At 60.1% G+C, this 10,325-nt stretch overlaps 1 non-coding gene across 1 annotated transcript; it reads left to right on the forward strand.

Annotated features, from left to right (window-relative positions):
* Window positions 1-7,640: 7,640 nt before the first annotated feature.
* Window positions 7,641-9,455, forward strand: LOC142791274 (small subunit ribosomal RNA). The gene has a single exon (XR_012890124.1). It is a non-coding gene; the product is annotated as a small subunit ribosomal RNA (ribosomal RNA).
* The last annotated feature ends 870 nt before the right edge of the window (window positions 9,456-10,325 follow it).

Consider the following 10,325-nt stretch of genomic DNA (forward strand, 5'->3'; position numbering starts at 1 on the left):
TCGCCGCGGCTGAAGTGGATTTTTCGGTGCCTCGACGCCCCGGTAGTCGCGGTTTTTCCGTTTCCGCACGGCCCCGGCTGACGCTGCTCGGTCACAGTCGCCTTTTGTGGTGATTGCAGACTTCTTGAGCGCGGGTGTTTTTTTTTTGTTGTTGTTGTTGTTTTATTACGCATTCGCTCCAGCAGACGCTGTTTAGACTTTTTGTTTCCTCTTTTATCCTGCGACGAGGTGACGAGGTTTATTCGGTGCCCCGCCGCCCCGGCTGAAGTGATTTTTCCTGTCCCGTGCCGCCCCGGCTGACGCGGTTGGGACTTCGCGTTTGTTCGGCCGCCACGGGTTTTGGCGCACTCGCTCGGTTGCTTGTTGTTGCCACTTGTTGCGAACCCAGGTTTCTTGAGCGAGCGCGGGCGTTTTTTCTTCCTTTCTTTCTTTGTTCTATGTGTTAGCGAATCGGCCTTTAATATCACACGAGGACTCACAACCAACAATTTTCAGTTTGAAGTGTAAAAAATCTGCAGGTGTTGACGTAACTGACTTGCCCCGTACCCTTGAGTACATCCATGAAGTTCTCGTAGTACTACTAAATCGCATTATTCCAAGTGGAGAAATTCCCATAAACTTGCAAACCTCTACACGAAAATCGGTGCGCGTGATAAAGTTGAAAATTATCGTCCGATATCAAATGTGCCTTCTATAACACAAATTCTAGGAAAAAAAAAAAAAAAACACTTGTTCGCCGTTTTCTGCGCCGTGACTGGCAGCACTCCGGCGAAGCGAAACGGGGTCGATTCGAGCACGATATCGGCGTCTTTCGACGTGCTCGCCGGCGACCGTCGCACGAGTACGTCGCACGAGCGCGTCTGCCGGGGCGCCGTTTGCGAAGCCGACGCAAAAGTGGGAACCGCCGCTCGGATGATCGCCGCTTTCGGCAGAGTGAGTGTTGGCACTCCGGGGAAGCGAAACAGCGTGAATGCGCCCACGAAATCGGCGTATTTTGAAGTGCCCGCCGGCGACCGTCGCACGAGTACGGTAAACCGCGTCAGCCGGGGCGTAGTTCGGGACGCCGACGAAAAAGTGGGAAGCGCAACTCGGATCTTCGCCGTTTTTGCAGGAGTGAGTGGCGGCCCTCCTGCGAGACCAAGAAGCATCGATTCGTGCACGAATTCGGCGCCTTTCGACGTGATCGCCGGCGACCGTCGCTCGAGTAGGGCAAACCGCGTCTGCCGGGGCGGGCTTCGGGACGCCGATGCGAAAGTGGGAAACGCTGCTCGGATGTTCGCCGTTTTTGGCCGAGTGAGTGCTGGCACTCGGGCGAAGCCAAACGGGGCCGATTACGGCACGATATCGGCGTCTTTCGACGTGCCCGCCGGCGACCGTCGCACGAGTACGGTAAACCGCGTCAGCCCGGGCGGAGTTCGGGACGCCGATGCGAAAGTGGAGAACGCCGCTCGGATCTTCGCCGTTTTTGGAGGAGTGAGTGGCGGCACTCCGGAGAAGCCAAGGAGCGCCAATTAGCGCACGATATCGGCGTCTTTCGACGCGCTCGCCGGCGACCGTCGCACGAGTAGGGCAAACCGCGTCTGCCGGGGCGGGGTTTACGACGCCGACGCAAAAGTGGGAACCGCCGCTCGGATGTTGGCCGTTTTTGGCAGAGTGAGTGCTGGCACTCCGGCGACGCGAAAGAGCGCGAATGCGCCCACGAAAGTGGCGTATTTGGACGTGCGTGACGGCGACCGCTGCAGGAGTACGAAAAACCACGTCAGCCGGGGCGAGCGACACACGGCGGTCTGGGTGCTTATCGCTGCTATTATAGGGGCACCCCGGCAGACGCAGAAAAAAAAAAAAAAATTTTCGACCTTCTTTTTTGCTGGTCGAGCTCGGGTAACCCAGGTCGCAATGGGAGCCGCGCACGAAAGCGGCGTCGCGAGACGCGTTCGCGGTCGCTAGTCGCACGAGCTCGGCAACCGCGTCAGCCGGCGCGGAGTTCGGGATGCCGACGGCTAAGTGGGTACCGCTGCTCGGATGTTCGCCGTTTTTGGCCGAGTGAGTGCTGGCACTCCGGTGAAGCCAAGGAGCGCCAATTCGTGCACGATATCGGCGTCTTTCGACGTGCCCGCCGGCCACCGCCGCACGAGTACGGCAAACCGCGTCTGCCGGGGCGGGGTTCGCGACGCGTACGCAATAGTGGGAACCGTCGCTCGGATGTTCGTCGTCTTTGGCCGAGCGAGTGCTGGCACTCCGGCGAAGCGAAACGGGGCCGATTCGGGCACGATATCGGCGTATTTCGACGTGCTCGCCGGCGACCGTCGCACGAGTACGGCAAAGCGCGTCTGCCGGGGCGAGGTTTGCGACGCCGACGAAAAAGTGGGAAGCGCCGCTCGGATCTTCGCCGTTTTTGCAGGAGTGAGTGGCGGCCCTCCTGCGAGACCAAGAAGCATCGACTCGCGCACGATATCGGTGTCTTTCGACGTGCCCGCCGGCCACCGCCGCACGAGTACGGCAAACCGCGTATGCCAGGGCGGGGTTGGCGACGCCGACGCAAAAGTGGGAACCGCCACTAGGATGTTCGCCGTTTTTGGCAGAGTGAGTGCTGGCACTCCGGCGAAGCGAAAGAGCGCGAATGCGCCCACGAAAGTGGCGTGTTTGGACGTGCTTGACGACGACCACCGCAGGAAAACGAAAAACCACGTCAGCCGGGGCGAGCGACCCATGGCGGTCTGGGTGCTTATCGCTGCTATTATAGGGGCACCCCGGCAGACGCAAAAAAAAAAAAAAAAATTTTTTTCGACATTCTTTTTTGCTCGTCGACCTCGGGTGACCCAGGTCGCAGTGGGAGCCGCGCACGAAAGCGGCGTCGCGAGACGGCTTCGCGGTCGCTAGTCGCACGAGCTCGGCAACCGCGTCTGCCGGGGCGGAGTTCGGGACGCCGACGGCTAAGTGGGAACCGCCGCTCGGATGTTCGCCGTTTGTGGCCGAGTGAGTGCTGGCACTCCGGCGAAGCCAAACGGGGCCGATTCCGGCACGATATCGGCGTCTTTCTACGTGCTCGCCGGCGACCGTCGCACGAGTACGGCAAAGTGCGTCTGCCGGGGCGGGGTTTGCGACGCGTACGCAATAGTGAGAACCGTCGCTCGGATGTTCGTCGTCTTTCGCCGAGCCAGTGCTGGCAATCCGGCGAAGCCGAACGGAGCCGATTCGGGCACGATATCGGCGTCTTTCCACGTGCTCGCCGGCGACCGTCGCACCAGTACGGTAAACCGCGTCAGCCGGGGCGGAGTTCGGGACGCCGATGCGAAAGTGGGAAGCGCCGCTCGGATCTTCGCCGTTTTTGGAGGAGTCAGTGGCGGCACTCCGGTGAAGCCAAGGTGCGCCAATTCGCGCACGATATCGGCGTCTTTCGACGTGCCCGCCGGCCACCGTCGCACGAGTACGGCAAACCTCGTCTGCCGGGGCGGGGTTTGCGACGCCGACGCAAAAGTGGGAACCGCCGCTCGGATGTTCGCCGTTTTTGGCAGAGTGAGTGCTGGCACTCCGGCGAAGCGAAAGAGCGCGAATGCGCCCACGAAAGTGGCGTGTTTGGACGTGCTTGACGACGACCACCGCAGGAAAACGAAAAACCACGTCAGCCGGGGCGAGCGACCCACGGCGGTCTGGGTGCTTATCGCTGCTATTATAGGGGCACCCCGGCAGACGCAAAAAAAAAAAAAAATTTTTTTCGACATTCTTTTTTGCTCGTCGACCTCGGGTGACCCAGGTCGCAGTGGGAGCCGCGCACGAAAGCGGCGTCGCGAGACGGCTTCGCGGTCGCTAGTCGCACGAGCTCGGCAACCGCGTCTGCCGGGGCGGAGTTCGGGACGCCGACGGCTAAGTGGGAACCGCCGCTCGGATGTTCGCCGTTTGTGGCCGAGTGAGTGCTGGCACTCCGGCGAAGCCAAACGGGGCCGATTCCGGCACGATATCGGCGTCTTTCTACGTGCTCGCCGGCGACCGTCGCACGAGTACGGCAAAGTGCGTCTGCCGGGGCGGGGTTTGCGACGCGTACGCAATAGTGAGAACCGTCGCTCGGATGTTCGTCGTCTTTCGCCGAGCCAGTGCTGGCACTCCGGCGAAGCCGAACGGAGCCGATTCGGGCACGATATCGGCGTCTTTCCACGTGCTCGCCGGCGACCGTCGCACGAGTACGGTAAACCGCGTCAGCCGGGGCGGAGTTCGGGACGCCGATGCGAAAGTGGGAAGCGCCGCTCGGATCTTCGCCGTTTTTGCAGGAGTGAGTGGCGGCCCTCCTGCGAGACCAAGAAGCATCGACTCGCGCACGATATCGGTGTCTTTCGACGTGCCCGCCGGCCACCGCCGCACGAGTACGGCAAACCTCGTCTGCCGGGGCGGGGTTTGCGACGCCGACGCAAAAGTGGGAACCGCCGCTCGGATGTTCGCCGTTTTTGGCAGAGTGAGTGCTGGCACTCCGGCGAAGCGAAAGAGCGTGAATGCGCCCACGAAAGTAGCGTATTTGGACGTGCTTGACGGCGACCGCCGCAGGAGTACGAAAAACCACGTCAGCCGGGGCGAGCGACCCATGGCGGTCTGGGTGCTTATCGCTGCTATTATAGGGGCACCCCGGCAGACGCAAAAAAAAAAAAAAAAATTTTTTTCGACATTCTTTTTTGCTCGTCGACCTCGGGTGACCCAGGTCGCAGTGGGAGCCGCGCACGAAAGCGGCGTCGCGAGACGGCTTCGCGGTCGCTAGTCGCACGAGCTCGGCAACCGCGTCTGCCGGGGCGGAGTTCGGGACGCCGACGGCTAAGTGGGAACCGCCGCTCGGATGTTCGCCGTTTGTGGCCGAGTGAGTGCTGGCACTCCGGCGAAGCCAAACGGGGCCGATTCCGGCACGATATCGGCGTCTTTCTACGTGCTCGCCGGCGACCGTCGCACGAGTACGGCAAAGTGCGTCTGCCGGGGCGGGGTTTGCGACGCGTACGCAATAGTGAGAACCGTCGCTCGGATGTTCGTCGTCTTTCGCCGAGCCAGTGCTGGCAATCCGGCGAAGCCGAACGGAGCCGATTCGGGCACGATATCGGCGTCTTTCCACGTGCTCGCCGGCGACCGTCGCACGAGTACGGTAAACCGCGTCAGCCGGGGCGGAGTTCGGGACGCCGATGCGAAAGTGGGAAGCGCCGCTCGGATCTTCGCCGTTTTTGGAGGAGTCAGTGGCGGCACTCCGGTGAAGCCAAGGTGCGCCAATTCGCGCACGATATCGGCGTCTTTCGACGTGCCCGCCGGCCACCGTCGCACGAGTACGGCAAACCTCGTCTGCCGGGGCGGGGTTTGCGACGCCGACGCAAAAGTGGGAACCGCCGCTCGGATGTTCGCCGTTTTTGGCAGAGTGAGTGCTGGCACTCCGGCGAAGCGAAAGAGCGCGAATGCGCCCACGAAAGTGGCGTGTTTGGACGTGCTTGACGACGACCACCGCAGGAAAACGAAAAACCACGTCAGCCGGGGCGAGCGACCCATGGCGGTCTGGGTGCTTATCGCTGCTATTATAGGGGCACCCCGGCAGACGCAAAAAAAAAAAAAATTTTTTTCGACATTCTTTTTTGCTCGTCGACCTCGGGTGACCCAGGTCGCAGTGGGAGCCGCGCACGAAAGCGGCGTCGCGAGACGGCTTCGCGGTCGCTAGTCGCACGAGCTCGGCAACCGCGTCTGCCGGGGCGGAGTTCGGGACGCCGACGGCTAAGTGGGAACCGCCGCTCGGATGTTCGCCGTTTGTGGCCGAGTGAGTGCTGGCACTCCGGCGAAGCCAAACGGGGCCGATTCCGGCACGATATCGGCGTCTTTCTACGTGCTCGCCGGCGACCGTCGCACGAGTACGGCAAAGTGCGTCTGCCGGGGCGGGGTTTGCGACGCGTACGCAATAGTGAGAACCGTCGCTCGGATGTTCGTCGTCTTTCGCCGAGCCAGTGCTGGCACTCCGGCGAAGCCGAACGGAGCCGATTCGGGCACGATATCGGCGTCTTTCCACGTGCTCGCCGGCGACCGTCGCACGAGTACGGTAAACCGCGTCAGCCGGGGCGGAGTTCGGGACGCCGATGCGAAAGTGGGAAGCGCCGCTCGGATCTTCGCCGTTTTTGGAGGAGTCAGTGGCGGCACTCCGGTGAAGCCAAGGTGCGCCAATTCGCGCACGATATCGGCGTCTTTCGACGTGCCCGCCGGCCACCGTCGCACGAGTACGGCAAACCTCGTCTGCCGGGGCGGGGTTTGCGACGCCGACGCAAAAGTGGGAACCGCCGCTCGGATGTTCGCCGTTTTTGGCAGAGTGAGTGCTGGCACTCCGGCGAAGCGAAAGAGCGTGAATGCGCCCACGAAAGTAGCGTATTTGGACGTGCTTGACGGCGACCGCCGCAGGAGTACGAAAAACCACGTCAGCCGGGGCGAGCGACCCACGGCGGTCTGGGTGCTTATCGCTGCTATTATAGGGGCACCCCGGCAGACGCAGAAAGAAAAAAAAAAATGGGGACATGGCGTGCGTCACCGTGCGGCTTCGCAGCGTTGCCGAAGTCGCCGAGCCCTTCGACTGAGCCGAACGGCGGACAGGGAACGTTGGTCGGCCGTTCTAACCTGTCGGTGCCACGCCGAGACGTCGTTAAGGAAAACCGCGTCGTGGGCCTCTACGACGCCGTCGAGTCGTTGTACGTTTGGTGTCCAGCGTGTCGGCGGCGAGTAGCGGACACGTCGTTCACGACTTCGGTCTTTCGCAGTCGACGCGAACTTGCGGAGAGTCGTGGTGCCTCACGTTTTCGGCAGAAACCGCGGCGGAATTTTCCCGTGCGTGCGCGCACGACCTCGGTGCTGTGCCGTCAGCGTAGTGTTGCACAAACTCGTGGCCTACCCAAGGTGCGGTACGTTTGCGGCCGTATCCTCGGTGGGAATTTCGTGAGTAGGGTCGCAAATTCTACGACCTCGGCGGGTTTGAGAGCGACGTAGACTTGTGGCACGCTCAACATGCCACACGTTTCGGGGCACACCCGCGGTGAAATTTTCTCGAGTACGCTCGTATTAGGGCCCAAGGAGGTCTGGGTACTTATCGCTGCTATTATGTGGGGGTTCTCGTGAGCGGCGTACGCGAAAGCGACCGGGTGTCTGATATGCGGCGGGCTTCGGCCTCGTCAAGCGTGTCCTCGGGTCTGCTCCAGGGGAATCCACGGCAGTCGTCTGCAGCCTCATCCGCTTGATGCGTTAGGGGCTGGTTGTCGGACGGTGCCGTTTTACCACGATATCGAGGTGTGTTCCGTGTCGTCCTCGGGCGATTCAGATGCGAAAGCGCCGAAGACGCGGGCGTGACCCGTCGTCTGGCGGCTTTGCAGTCTCGGCTCCGTTGCTAGTTCCGGCCGGTCCACCGACAGTGCAGCGGGCTTGGGCAACCCGCACGGCGCGACCGAGTCGATGCAACGAAAAAGAGCGAGCATGAACGTGCTTCTTGCCGCACGGCTCCCACTCGTCTTTCGGGAAGGTTGTGCCGTAGCGAGCTCGAACGCCGTCATCTCGGAGTGCAAAATAAGCGTGTTGGGGCGCCTGAAGGTGGCCTCCGCCGCACACAGACTGCGTCCGGCCCGCCGAGGGCGAGGACGGACGCGCAGTCGAACGATTACCTGGTTGATCCTGCCAGTAATCATATGCTTGTCTCAAAGATTAAGCCATGCATGTCTAAGTACATGCCGAAATAAGGCGAAACCGCGAATGGCTCATTAAATCAGTTATGGTTCCTTAGATCGTTTCTTCCTACTTGGATAACTGTGGCAATTCTAGAGCTAATACATGCAGTGAGCCTGGAGCCCTTTGGGTAACGGGTGCTTTTATTAGACCAAGATCGATCGGGTTTCGGCCCGTATTGTGTGGTGACTCTGGATAACTTTGTGCTGATCGCATGGCCACGAGCCGGCGACGTTTCTTTCAAGTGTCTGCCTTATCAACTTTCGATGGTAGGTTACTTGCTTACCATGGTTGTTACGGGTAACGGAGAATCAGGGTTCGATTCCGGAGAGGGAGCCTGAGAAACGGCTACCACATCCAAGGAAGGCAGCAGGCGCGCAAATTACCCACTCCCGGCACGGGGAGGTAGTGACGAAAAATAACAATACGGGACTCTTTTGAGGCCCCGTAATTGAAATGAGTACACTCTAAATCCTTTAACGAGGATCAATTGGAGGGCAAGTCTGGTGCCAGCAGCCGCGGTAATTCCAGCTCCAATAGCGTATACTAAAGCTGCTGCGGTTAAAAAGCTCGTAGTTGGATCTCAGTTCCAGACGAGTAGTGCATCTACCCGATGCGACGGCTCGGACTGAACATCATGCCGGTTCTTTCTTGGTGCACTTCATTGTGTGCCTCGAGATGGCCGGTGCTTTTACTTTGAAAAAATTAGAGTGCTCAACGCAGGCGAGTCGCCTGAATAAACTTGCATGGAATAATAGAACAAGACCTCGTTTCTGTTCTGTTGGTTTTTGGAATACGAGGTAATGATTAAGAGGGACGGACGGGGGCATTCGTATTGCGGCGCTAGAGGTGAAATTCTTGGACCGTCGCAAGACGAACTACTGCGAAAGCATTTGCCAAGAATGTTTTCATTGATCAAGAACGAAAGTCAGAGGTTCGAAGGCGATCAGATACCGCCCTAGTTCTGACCATAAACGATGCCAACCAGCGATCCGCCTGAGTTACTCAAATGACTCGGCGGGCAGCTTCCGGGAAACCAAAGTATTTGGGTTCCGGGGGAAGTATGGTTGCAAAGCTGAAACTTAAAGGAATTGACGGAAGGGCACCACCAGGAGTGGAGCCTGCGGCTTAATTTGACTCAACACGGGAAAACTTACCCGGCCCGGACACTGGGAGGATTGACAGATTGAGAGCTCTTTCTTGATTCGGTGGATGGTGGTGCATGGCCGTTCTTAGTTGGTGGAGCGATTTGTCTGGTTAATTCCGATAACGAACGAGACTCTAGCCTATTAAATAGGTGCGGGGTTCCCAGCACCTTACAACCTTCTTAGAGGGACAAGCGGCTCCTAGCCGCACGAAACAGAGCAATAACAGGTCTGTGATGCCCTTAGATGTCCGGGGCCGCACGCGCGCTACACTGAAGGAAGCAGCGTGTCTTTATCCCTGTCTGAAAAGACTGGGTAACCCGTGGAACTTCTTTCGTGATTGGGATAGGGGCTTGCAATTGTTCCCCTTGAACGAGGAATTCCCAGTAAGCGCGAGTCATAAGCTCGCGTTGATTACGTCCCTGCCCTTTGTACACACCGCCCGTCGCTACTACCGATTGAATGATTTAGTGAGGTCTTCGGACCGATGTCCGGCGCGGCCTTTCGGTTGCGCCGGTCTGTTGGAAAGATGACCAAACTTGATCATTTAGAGGAAGTAAAAGTCGTAACAAGGTTTCCGTAGGTGAACCTGCGGAAGGATCATTAACGGATTGTGAAGGGTGAGCGCCTCAGCTGCGTCTGCGCCCGACACTTTCTGCCGCTGACCCCGTTTGGACGCGGGGTCGGCTTTTCCCCACGGGGCTGCCTGAATGTGGAGCGGCACCCCGTGACAAATTGTTGCGCCCAGCGGACGCCAACACCGCGACCTTGGACGGTCGGCCAGGTGGCGGACGCGGGTACAAACGGCGCAACGCACTCATAGGTCGGCTTTCGACCCGCCACTGCACCGTGGCTCGAAGCGCTCGAAATGCGCGACCCGACCGCTGCGGGACCGCCTAGTACTGTAAACAGGAGCGGCGGAGCGCGAACGGCGAGTCGTGGTTACGTCGGTAGAAGGCGAGGCTGCGCGTTCCCGAAACGCCAGCCGAGTGCCCTCCCGACCGTTCGAGCGTGCAAGAACGAGACCCGACAATCGCGCGGCGACTGCCAAGTACGAGAGGAACGGCACAAGCGTCGGCGGTCGGTCAAGGAACTGGCGATGTGACGGGTCCGCTGTGCACCAGTGCATACCGTCCCGCCGTCCGCGGCAAGCGCCTCCGCGTCCTCGGGTGACGGAGGCTGCCGGTCGGTTCTTGCAGGCGAGGGATCTCGCTGGCACCGGTTCGCGTTGACGCGCGGCCGGTCATGGCACGGCGATGCGACGGCCGAGGTGCGCAGTACTCGATGGAGGAACCGCACGCTCCGATGACCGTCCCGCCCTCCGCGGCGTATGCGTACCGACCGTAATGGTTGCAGCAGCGCCGGCCGGCTTTTGAATTCGCCACACGAAACACGGTGCGAGATCGCGGTTAGGGGAGCGTCGACGTTGCCAGGCGTTTTGCTTGCTGCCGAGGGAAAGGCGGCACGGCCACGTCG

The sequence above is a fragment of the Rhipicephalus microplus genome, unplaced genomic scaffold, assembly GCF_043290135.1.
Source record: "Rhipicephalus microplus isolate Deutch F79 unplaced genomic scaffold, USDA_Rmic scaffold_156, whole genome shotgun sequence".
Taxonomy (NCBI): Eukaryota; Metazoa; Arthropoda; class Arachnida; order Ixodida; family Ixodidae; genus Rhipicephalus; species Rhipicephalus microplus.